Below are 10,572 nucleotides of genomic sequence, written 5' to 3'. Positions count from 1 at the left end.
GTAAGTAGCTGCGGCCCGGGGTCGGGCTGGGGACTTCTCCTCGCGGGACGGGGCGGCTCCGGGGCCGCGGCGCCTCGGCGGACTCTGCCCTCGGGGCAGGCGCTTCCCGGCCCCCGGAACGCGGACTCCACTCCAGAGCTGCGTGGCGCGGACGTCCCCGGGGGCTGCGAAGTGGTCACCCGGAGACAGGGTGTCTCGGCCGAGTCTGCGCCGCCACCTGGAGGACTAGGGACGGCCAGGGAGGGCACCCTGCTCGGGACGCCTCCCGTGGTCCATCCCCCACCCCGCCACCATCGCTGTTCATTCATTCACTCATTCATTCACTCATGCATTCATTCATTCATTCCCGGCTGTATCGCCCCCCCAGTCCTGATGGGCTGCCCTCCCACCCAAAGACTGGCGCTTCCCTGCCGCCCCCAGAGGATCAGCCCCTCTCCTCTCCCCGCCGGATCTGCGCTTGTAGCGGCCCGCGGCTGCCCGGGAGGCAACTCGGAGCTGCCCCAGCACGACTCGGCCGCGCCCGTGCTCCAGGCCTGTCTCCGTCGGGCGGGCTGGGGCGGGTCTCCGAGCCTCGAGGTCCGGTCCAAAGTCGCCCTGGGAGGAAGGAAAGTTCTTGCAGCTGAGGAAGGGGTAAGGAGGCAGGAAAGACAGGAGGTGGCGTTGCAGGTGACATCAAGAATCGTGCCTTCTGCTCTCTGAGGTCTTGGAGTGCTGGGGAGTGAGATTATCTGGGGGGAAGCTGTAAATTTCTGTCCCTGTCCAGGTCCCAAGCCGCACAGTCTGAGCTCTGCGGGACAGCCTGGCATCCCCGGCCAGCGAGCGCTGGGGCAGGCAGGGTGACTGTGTGAGCCCTGTGCCCAAATCGGCCGGGACACACCGGGGTGTGGACCCCTAGGGGGCTCCCTCTGCCCACTGCTCAAAGCTCCCTCTGCCCACTGCTCAAGCCCTCTCTGCTTGGCTTGCCCCCTCCCTCACCATGCATGATTGTTCAAAGGTGCCCCTCCTTGCAGGGGTCAGGCTCCGACGGAATGAGAAAGTTTACCCTGAAAAGCTGTGATGTCTCCACCCCATATACACCTCTAAGCCTGCGCTGAAATCTGGCTCCTTTCACAGCAAAGGCTTATCGCCTTGCTGAGAGAGGTGGGGTAGGGGGAAGGTGTCCCTCACATTCTTCAGTGAGGGGACCAGTATGTCCCATCCACAGTCTTCAGATCAGGTTGACTGGAGTCTAGTGTGGTCCATGCTGAGACACCCTTAGGTATGAGGCCATAGTTTTTTATTTTTTTTAGTTGGAGTCACACTCTGTTACCCAGGCTGGAGTGTAGTGGCACGCTCACGGCCACCGCAGCCTTGACCTATGGGTTCAGGTGATCTTTCCACCTCAGCCTTCCAAGTAGCTGGAACTACAGTCATGCGCCACCATACCCAGCTAATTTTTTGGTTTATTGTAGAGATGAGGTCTTGACAAGTTGCCCAGGCTGGTCTCAAACCCATGAGCTCAGGCAATCCTCTCACCTCGGCCTCCCAAAGAGCTGGGATTATAGGCGTGAGCCACCGTGCCTGGCTGAGGCCATAGTTTGATAGACATTGAGGGTAACCTCAGTGGGCATCTCTGGGGCAAATGGGCAGGTCCTGAGGTGGCCACTGAGCTCCCAGGAGAGTTTCTGCTAGGGCCAAATTGCTGTTCTCCTTCTCAATTTCCCTTGGGGGAATTTTCTGAATAACCCAGAGGAGCCTCCCAGGCTTCATCCACACCCTGATGATGCTGGTTGCTTTCAAATTTCTGACCTGAGGCAAGTCTTCAAAGCTGTAGTACAGACCAGAGACCTGTGTGCTGATTCATCCACTTAGGATGCTCCCATGAGCCCTGAGGTTGAAGTCGGCAGTATCTGAGGTGGGTCAATGCCACTGAGAGCTTCCCTGAAGCTCTCAGTGCCTGCTTGAGTGGTCCCACCCCATCCCTAACCTGGGTGAGCTGCTGCTTTGGCCCTTGAGTGCCGCATACCATGCTTATCAGACCGGTGTGAAGAGCCTCACTCTGGGAATCAGAAGTGAGTTCCAAGCCTCATGCTGGTCTGATTTTGCTGTGACTTGGGATGAGTCTGCTCTCTGGGCCTGCTTTACCTTAAGGTAAGGAGACTAGACTGCAGGCTCCCTACATGGAGGCTTTCTGTGTGCAGTCGGTCAGTGAGTCTGCTAACTGGCAAGTTTCCTCCTCACTTTCTGAAGGTGTTTCCTTTCTTTTCATGATTTCCCCTTTGCTATGAAAGCCCACGTAGTCAAGCACAGACAGCATTCCACTCTGGTGTCCGGTGTGTCTGAACACTGGAGAGTCATTTGTTTTTCTCCTTTCCTGAGAAGTGAATATCGCTTCCCCCAAATCTGCAGCCATCTTTGATGCAAGTGTAGATTGGACAAGAAGTCAGTCCCAGCCACTGTTCTGCTATTCATCTGGGCTGTGGAACATTGATCTGTCACCACCTGTTATCACCAACCTTTGAAGTTTGATTAATTCCCCAACTGTTCACTGTTGTGGGAAAGGAAGGAGGAGGGGAGGGCAGAAACCTCTGGGACTGGAGCTTCCTGTGTAATTAAGAAGGAACAGCCTCCCAGAGGTGCACCTGCCTCTTAGGGCAGGAATTCCAAAGAGAAAGCATTGTTCTCAAGAATTTCAGCCACTACTGGAGAAACTGCTTTCTTTCCCTCCTCTCCCCCACAACTATGCATTTTTATTGGTTTCTAAATGTTTGGTCATAATTTAGGGCTGGAGGAGTGTTTTTGTAACCTGTGACAGTTGAACCAATCTTAAATCCTTGTCCTAAATGAGTGTTTCCTCAGTGATGTTTGACATTACATTGTTAATTTTTAAACAGTATCTGGCTGGCACTATTTTTTTTTAACCTGAAATAGCACTAAAGAATTAATTTGGCCGGGCTCGGTGGCTCAGCCTGTAATTCCAGCACTTGGGGAGGCCGAGGTGAGTGGATTGCCTGAGCCCGCAGGTTCAAGACCCGCCCGGGCAACTTGGTGAGACCTCGTCTCTACAATAAATCAAAAAACAAACAATCAAACAAATAAAAACTAACCGGGTGTGTTAGCGTGTACCTGTAGTTCCAGCTACTTAGAAGGCTGAGGCGGAAGGATCGCCAGAGCCCAGCAGGTCGAGGCTGCGGAGGCCGTGAGTGGCCCACTGCACTCCAGTCTGGGCAATGGAGTGAGACTCCAACTTAAAAATAAATAAATAAATAAATAAAAATTAAAAAAGAGATCATAGAGATACAGAGATCGTGCACAGTGACTGACACCTGTAATCCCAGCACTTTGGGAGGCCGAGGTGAGAGGATAGTCTGAGCTCAGGGGTTCAAGATCAGCCTGAGTAACATGATGAGACCTCGTCTCTACAAAAAGTCATCCAGGTATGGTGTCGCATGCCTGTGGTTCCAGCTCCTTGGAAGGCCAAGGTGAAAGGATCACCTGAGCCCAGCAGGTCGAGGCTGTGGTGGCCGTGAGTGTGGCAGTGCCCTCCAGCCTGGGTGGGAGGGAGTGAGACTCTGACTAAACAAACAAACAAACAAACAATATATATATATACATATGTATACATATATATATGTAAACATTTTCAACTTGTTTAGTAATGAAGTGTGCCTAATATAAGTATCAATTCGAGGTACTGTCATTCAGTTATTTTAAAGTAAAATTTCTGGACAGTTCTTCATAATTAAAAAAAAAATTTTTTTTTTTTTGAGTTGGAGTCTCACTCTGTCACCCAGACTGGAGTGCAGTGGCCGCTCCCAGCCACCGCAGCCTCAACCTACTGGGTTCTGGCAATCCTTCTGCCTCAGCCTTCCGAGTAGCCAGAATTACAGGCGCGCGCTACCACGCCCGGCTGATTTTTTGATTTATTGTAGAGATGAGGTCTCGCAGGTAGAGGCTGCAGTGACTAGGAGCGGCCACCGTATTCCAGTCTGGGTGACAGAGTGAGACTCCAACTCAAATAATAATAATAATAATAATTGAATCTAGCATGAATTGCTTTTCCTTTTTTTTTTTTTGAGTTGGACTCTCACATGTTGCCCAGGCTGGAGTGCAGTGGCACACTCACAGCCACCCCAGCATCAACCCGCTGGGCTCCCACGATCCTTCCACCTCAGCCTTTCAAGTAGCTGGAACTATAGGCACACACCACCAAACCCAGCTAATTTTTGAATTATTGTTGAGACGGAGTCTTGCCAAGTTGCCTGGGCTGGTCTCGAGCCCATGTGCTTTAGGTAATCCTCTCGTCTGGGCCTTCCAAAATGCTGGGATTACAGGCTGAGCCACCGAGCCTGGTCAAATTGCTTTTCCTTCTAACATATAGATATGGTACATCAATGGTATAGTAAATAATTGTCAGTATTTCATTTCATTGGCTTACCCACCACGCAGCAGCCTGAGCAAACAACTGGGACTGGTTATAAGGTTTTTTTTCTGTCTTCGGTAGCAAAGAAATTTAGATATTTTAAATGTTTTAGAATTAACCAAATTACTCAAAACTTGCCAGCAATCACTTGTATCACACAACATGCTATTTTAAAATAATTTTTGAAGCCGGGCTCGGTGGCTCAGCCTGTAATCCCACGCCTTTGGGAAGCTGAGGTGAGTGGATTGTCTGAGCACGCGAGTTCGAGACCTCCCTGGGCAACTTGGTGAGACCTCATCTCTACAATAAATCAAAAAATCAGCCGGGCATGGTAGCACACGCCTGTAATTCCAGCTACTCGGAAGGCTGAGGCGGTAGGGTCGCCGGAGCCCAGTAGGTTGAGGCTGCGGTGGCTGGGAGCGGCCACTGCACTCCAGTCTGGGTGACAGAGTGAGACTCCAACTCAAAAAAAAAAAAATTTTTTTTTTAATTATGAAGAACTGTCCAGAAATTTTACTTTAAAATAACTGAATGACAGTACCTCAGAATTGATATTTATATTAGGCACACTTCATTACTAAACAAGTTGAAAATGTTTACATATATATGTATATATATATATATATTTATGTATATATATACACATATATATATATTTTTTTAGCCAGAGTCTCACTCCCACCCAGGCTGGAGGGCACTGCCACACTCACGACCACCACAGCCTCGACCTGCTGGGCTCAGGTGATCCTTTCACCTTGGCCTTCCAAGGAGCTGGAACCACAGGCAAGCGACACCATACCTGGATGACTTTTTGTAGAGACGAGGTCTCATCATGTTACTCAGGCTGATCTTGAACCCCTGAGCTCAGACTATCCTCTCACCTCGGCCTCCCAAAGTGTTGGGATTACAGGTGTCAGTCACTGCGCACGATCTCTGTATCTCTATGATCTCTTTTTTAATTTTTATTTATTTATTTATTTATTTTTAAGTTGGAGTCTCACTCCATTGCCCAGACTGGAGTGCAGTAGCCACTCTAGGCCTCCGCAGCCTCGACCTGCTGGGCCCTGGCCATCCTTCCGCCTCAGCCTTCCAAGTAGCCGGAACTACAGGCGCATACTACCACGCCCGGCTGATTTTTTGATTCATGGTAGAGATGAGGTCTCGCCAAGTTGCCCAGGCGGGTCTCGAACCCGCGGGCTCAGGCAATCCACTCACCTCAGCTTCCCAAAGCGCTGGAATTACAGGATGAGCCACCGAACCCGGCTGATCTCTTTTTATCTGTAGGTTCCCTTTCATTTATTTTATTTTCCCCTTGCAAATTACTTGTTTTTGTTTTTTTGGTTTTTTTTTTTGAGTTGGAGTCTCACTCTGTCACCTAGACTGGAGTGCAGTGGCCGCTCCCAGCCACCGCAGCCTCGACCTGCTGGGCTCCGACGATCCTTCCGCCTCAGCCTTCCAAGTAGCCGGAATTACAGGCATGCGCTACCACTCCCGGCTGATTTTTTGATTTATTGTAGATATGAGGTCTCGCTGCCCAGGCGGGTCTCAAACCCGCGGGCTCAGGCAATCCACTCGCCTCAGCCTCCCAAAGGCGCAGGATTACAGGCTGAGCCACCGAGCCCGGCTCGCAAATTACTTGTTTTAAAACAGAGTCATTTTTCCTGTACCGTTTTCTGGTTTGTTGATGTTGTTTAAACTGTTCCTCTGATTCCTATACTTTCTATAAATTGAGAGTTGGATCTTGATTCTTGGTCAGATTTGGGTGGTATCGTGCACTTCACAAAGCACATATCTGACTATTTCTCCTTGGGGAATGTTAGCAGCCACTGACGATTAAATGTAGACCTGTTATCTCATTAGGAATTGAAAAATGGCATTAGTCTAATCTTATCAGTCTTTTTTCATTTATAAGCTGGCCTCTTTCAGCAAAAAGAAATATCTTCTCTTCAACTTTTTGGTTACATAGCTAGCACTGGAAAGACAGAATAAATACTTTTTTCTTTTTTTTTTTTTGAGTTGGAATCTCACTCTGTCACCCAGGCTGGAGTGCAGTGGCCGCTCCCGGCCACTGCAGCAGCCTCAACCTACTGGGCTCTGGCGATCCTTCTGCCTCAGCCTTCCAAGTAGCTGGAACTACAGGCATGCGCTACCATGCCCGGCTAATTTTTGATTTATTGTAGAGATGAGGTCTCACCAAGTTACCCAGGCGGGGCTCGAACCCACGGGCTCAGGCAATCCACTCACCTCAGCCTCCCAAAGGCGCGGGATTACAGGCTGAGCCACCGAGCCCGGCTCAGAATAAATACTTGACTATTTCTTTTTAGTTTCTAGTTTTCACAATCATGGGATGGGTCCCTAGTATCCACCAAAGATGACCAAGGAGTCATTTGTATATTACTATGCTGTACTGGATCTAAGCATATTTGTGGTGTCTTGGTCCACTGTCTAACTGACGCTCAGATTGTCCCATCTATAAGTCAGCTCCTGAGTCTTTGTGTCATGGCTCCGATCTTTGATGACTTCCTTGGTTTCTGGTGTGATTACATGTTTTAGCCTTATCTATGCGTTTCCTGCCTCAGATCTGGAATCAGTCATTTCTCCAAGGAGCGGATTATTTTAAAGGAGTGGTTTCTGTCATTTGGGATCAGAGGGTACACTGAGAATCTAATAAGTGAAATGTTCTCTTCCCTGAAATATACCTCTTTATTTGAATCTGACAATTTTGTCTAAAATCCCAAGAGCTAACAGACCTTCTGGGCAGCCCTAGCCTGGAGCCTAGAAAGATGTGATTTGCAATAGATGTTCCTCCTGTTCCATAATGATGGAAGACAACATGGAAGGTGTGGAAATAACCCAACTGGCCCCATGCATCAGCAGAACATGGAAAAGCTCAGGCATCTTGCAGTGAGACCCAAGAGGAGAAAGAGTCATGGCCTGGACTTTGTCCTGGTTACTCCAGCAGTGAGATCCAGCTTTATCAAGGAAGGAGCGTGATGACAAAGATTCATTCCTCAGTGAAGGGTCACTAGATAAAAGGAGGTCCATCTGAGTATTGGAAAGAACTTTCTAAGAGTCGATGCTGCAGTGACATGCCGAATAGATGATATTCACATGTAGACACACATTTTAAAATTCTTGTTGCCTAATTACATTTCCATCTTTTTTCACCCACTCGAATCTTTCTTTCTTCCCTCCTTCTTCCCCTCTTTCCCCTCTTTCCCCACTTCCTTCCTTCCTTTTTTTTTTTTTCCGTTGGAGTCTCACTCTGTCGCCCAGGCTGGAGTGCTGTGGCACGCTCATGGCCGCAGCCTCGACCTGCTGGGCTCAGGCGATTCTTTCGCCTCAGTCTTTCAAGTAGCTGCTTTTTTTTTTCTGAGTTGGGGTCTTACTCTGTGGCCTAGGCTGGAGTGCAGTGGCACAATCACAGCTCACTGCAGTCTCTACCTCAACCTTCCAAGTAGCTGGAACTACAGGCATGCTCCACCACGTCCAGCTAATTTTTTTATGTACTATAGAGACAAGGTCTCGCCAAGTTGCCCAGGCTGGTCTCCAACCCCTGGGCTCAGGCAATCCTCTCTCCTCAGCCTCCCAAAGTCCTGGGAGTACAAGTGTGAGCCACTATGCCCAGCCTCCTTCTTCTTTTTAAAAATTCTTTTCATCTAATGAAAATACATTGTTGATTCTGATTGTAAATTTTAGGTCAAATATACAGAAGATAAAAAATAAAATAAAATAAAGAAGAAAAACATTGTTAGAACCTCAGTGAGCACCCTCCTACATATATTTTATTGTGTGTGTTTTATTTATTTATTTTTTTGAGTTGGAGTCTCACTCTGTTACCCAGGCTGGAGTGCAGTGGCCACTTCCGGCCACCGCAGACTTGACCTGCTGGGCTCTGGCAATCCTTCCACCTCAGCCTTCCAAGTAGCTGGAACTACAGGCACGCGCTATCACGCCCGGCTAGTTTTTGATTTGTTGTAGAGACGGGTTCTCGCCAAGTTGCCCGGGCGGGTCTTGAACCCATGGGCTCAGGCAATCCACTTGCCTCGGTCTCCCAAATTGCTGAAATTACAGGCTGAGTCATCGAGCCTGGCTTGTGTGTGTTATTCTATATAATGCTTTCCCACTGCTATATAATGCTATGCTTCCAGATTAAAATAGACTTATTTTAATGTTTTAATAAATGCATATTGATAATCATAATTTTATTTTATTGAGTTGGGAGTCTTACTGTCACCCAGGCTGGAGAGCAGTAGTACAGTCATGGCTCATTACAGCCTCGACCTTCTGGTCACGTGATTCTGGTCAAGTGAAACTCCTTCCTCAGCCTCTCAAGTAGCTGGGACTGCAGGTATGCACCACCATGCCAGATAATTTTACATTTTTACACAGAGTTGAAGTCTTGCTATGTTGCCCAGATTGATCTTGAACTCCTGGGCTCAAGCAATCCTCCTGCCTCAGCCTCTCAAAGTGCTGGGACTGCAGGTGTGAGCCGCCCCGCCAGCCAGATAAATATAATTTCTAAAGGCTACATAGTCTTCTGGTCCATGAATAAATCATAATTGGTGCCCTATTGATGGACGTTTATATTATTTCCTTTTTTTCCTTCTAACTACACTTTAGTGAGCATTGTTACCATGCATTCAAGTTTGTGTCCAGTTACTTCCTAACAATAAATTGTTAGAAATGGAACTTACAAGTCTGACAGGTATCTACATATGTGCCTTTTTTATACTGCAGTACCACAGAGTAGTGTTTGAAATGTCCCATTCACCAATATGTCGATCAATATTAGATAGTATTAACTTTTAAGCATTTGAAATCAATTAAGTAATAAAAAGTATTTCAACTTTTATTTTAAAATAGCTTATTTTATTTTAAAAGCACTACATACCTGTTAGAATAAGATCAAATAAAACAAAGTATATACATGGTGAAAATCACCCCATAATTCCCCATGGATATCATCCTTATTGTTTGAGGTATAATCTTAAGTAAAGATTTTTAAGTTTCGTAAATAGATTATATCACATGTACTAATCTGTACCTACTCTTCACTTAAGCAATACATGCTGGGCTTTTTTCCATATTAGCACATATAGGAACTGTACCCTGTTCTTTTAGTCAATTGCATAGTAATCCATTCTACTGATAAACTACTGTTTTGGTATTTCTGCTTTTTTCTCCATAATTGTTAACCCTATGGATATACATTTTTGCCTACTTGTCCATTCGTTTTCTTACAACGGAGTTGTTGGATTAAAGGTTTTGCATTTTTTTTGAGTTGGTGTCTCAGTGTCACCCAGGCTGGAGTGCAGTGGTACGTTCACCGTCACCCCAATGTGAACTTGCTGGGTTCAGGTGATCCTTCTACCTCAGCCTTCCAAGTAACTGGAACTACAGGCGTGCTCTACCATGCCTGGCTAATTTTTTGATTTATTGTACAGACAAGGTCTCGCCAAGTTGCCTAGGCTGATCTCGAACCTGTGGACGCAGGCAGTTCTCTCACCTTGGCCTCCCAAAGTGCTGGGATTATAAGTGTGAGTCACTGTGCACGACCCGTTTAAATTTTAATGTACAAAAGTTTAATTTAATTTTTTTGGGGAGTCGAAGTCTCACTCTGTCGCCCAGGCTGGAGTGTAGTGGCACAACAGCCACCACAGCCTCGACCTGCTGGGCTCTATCCATCCTTCCACCTCAGTCTCCCGAGTAGCTGGGATTACAGGCACACGCCACCACACCCACCTAATTTTTTTATTTTTTGTAAACATGGGGCGTGGGGGGGGTCTCACTATGTTGCCCAGGCTAGTTTCGAACTCTTGGGCTCAAACGATTCTTCCCCCTTGGCCTCCCAAAGTACTGGGATTACAGGCGCGAGCCACCGCGCCCTTCCCTCTTTTTAATATATACACCTATTATTTATTTTTCTCGCCTTTGTGCAATGGTTAGAACCTCCGGAATAATGTTGATTACTAGTGGTCAGAGCAGGCGTTCCTAGGGAGCTTCCCTCAGTCAGGCAGTCTGGGGTCCTCCCTAGAGGAGGGCCCAGGACTCTCAGGCTCCGGAAGACTAGGGCATAGTCTGGAATCTGAACACCGCTCGGAGCAGCCGAGCTAGGGGAGATTGCGGGGGGCGGGGGGCGCGAAGCCAGACCCCGGGGGGCACCCCCT

Source organism: Carlito syrichta, unplaced genomic scaffold (genome assembly GCF_000164805.1).
Source record: "Carlito syrichta isolate Samal-C Ts95f unplaced genomic scaffold, Tarsius_syrichta-2.0.1 Scaffold123437, whole genome shotgun sequence".
NCBI lineage: Eukaryota > Metazoa > Chordata > Mammalia > Primates > Tarsiidae > Carlito > Carlito syrichta.
This window is presented reverse-complemented; position numbering follows the sequence as displayed.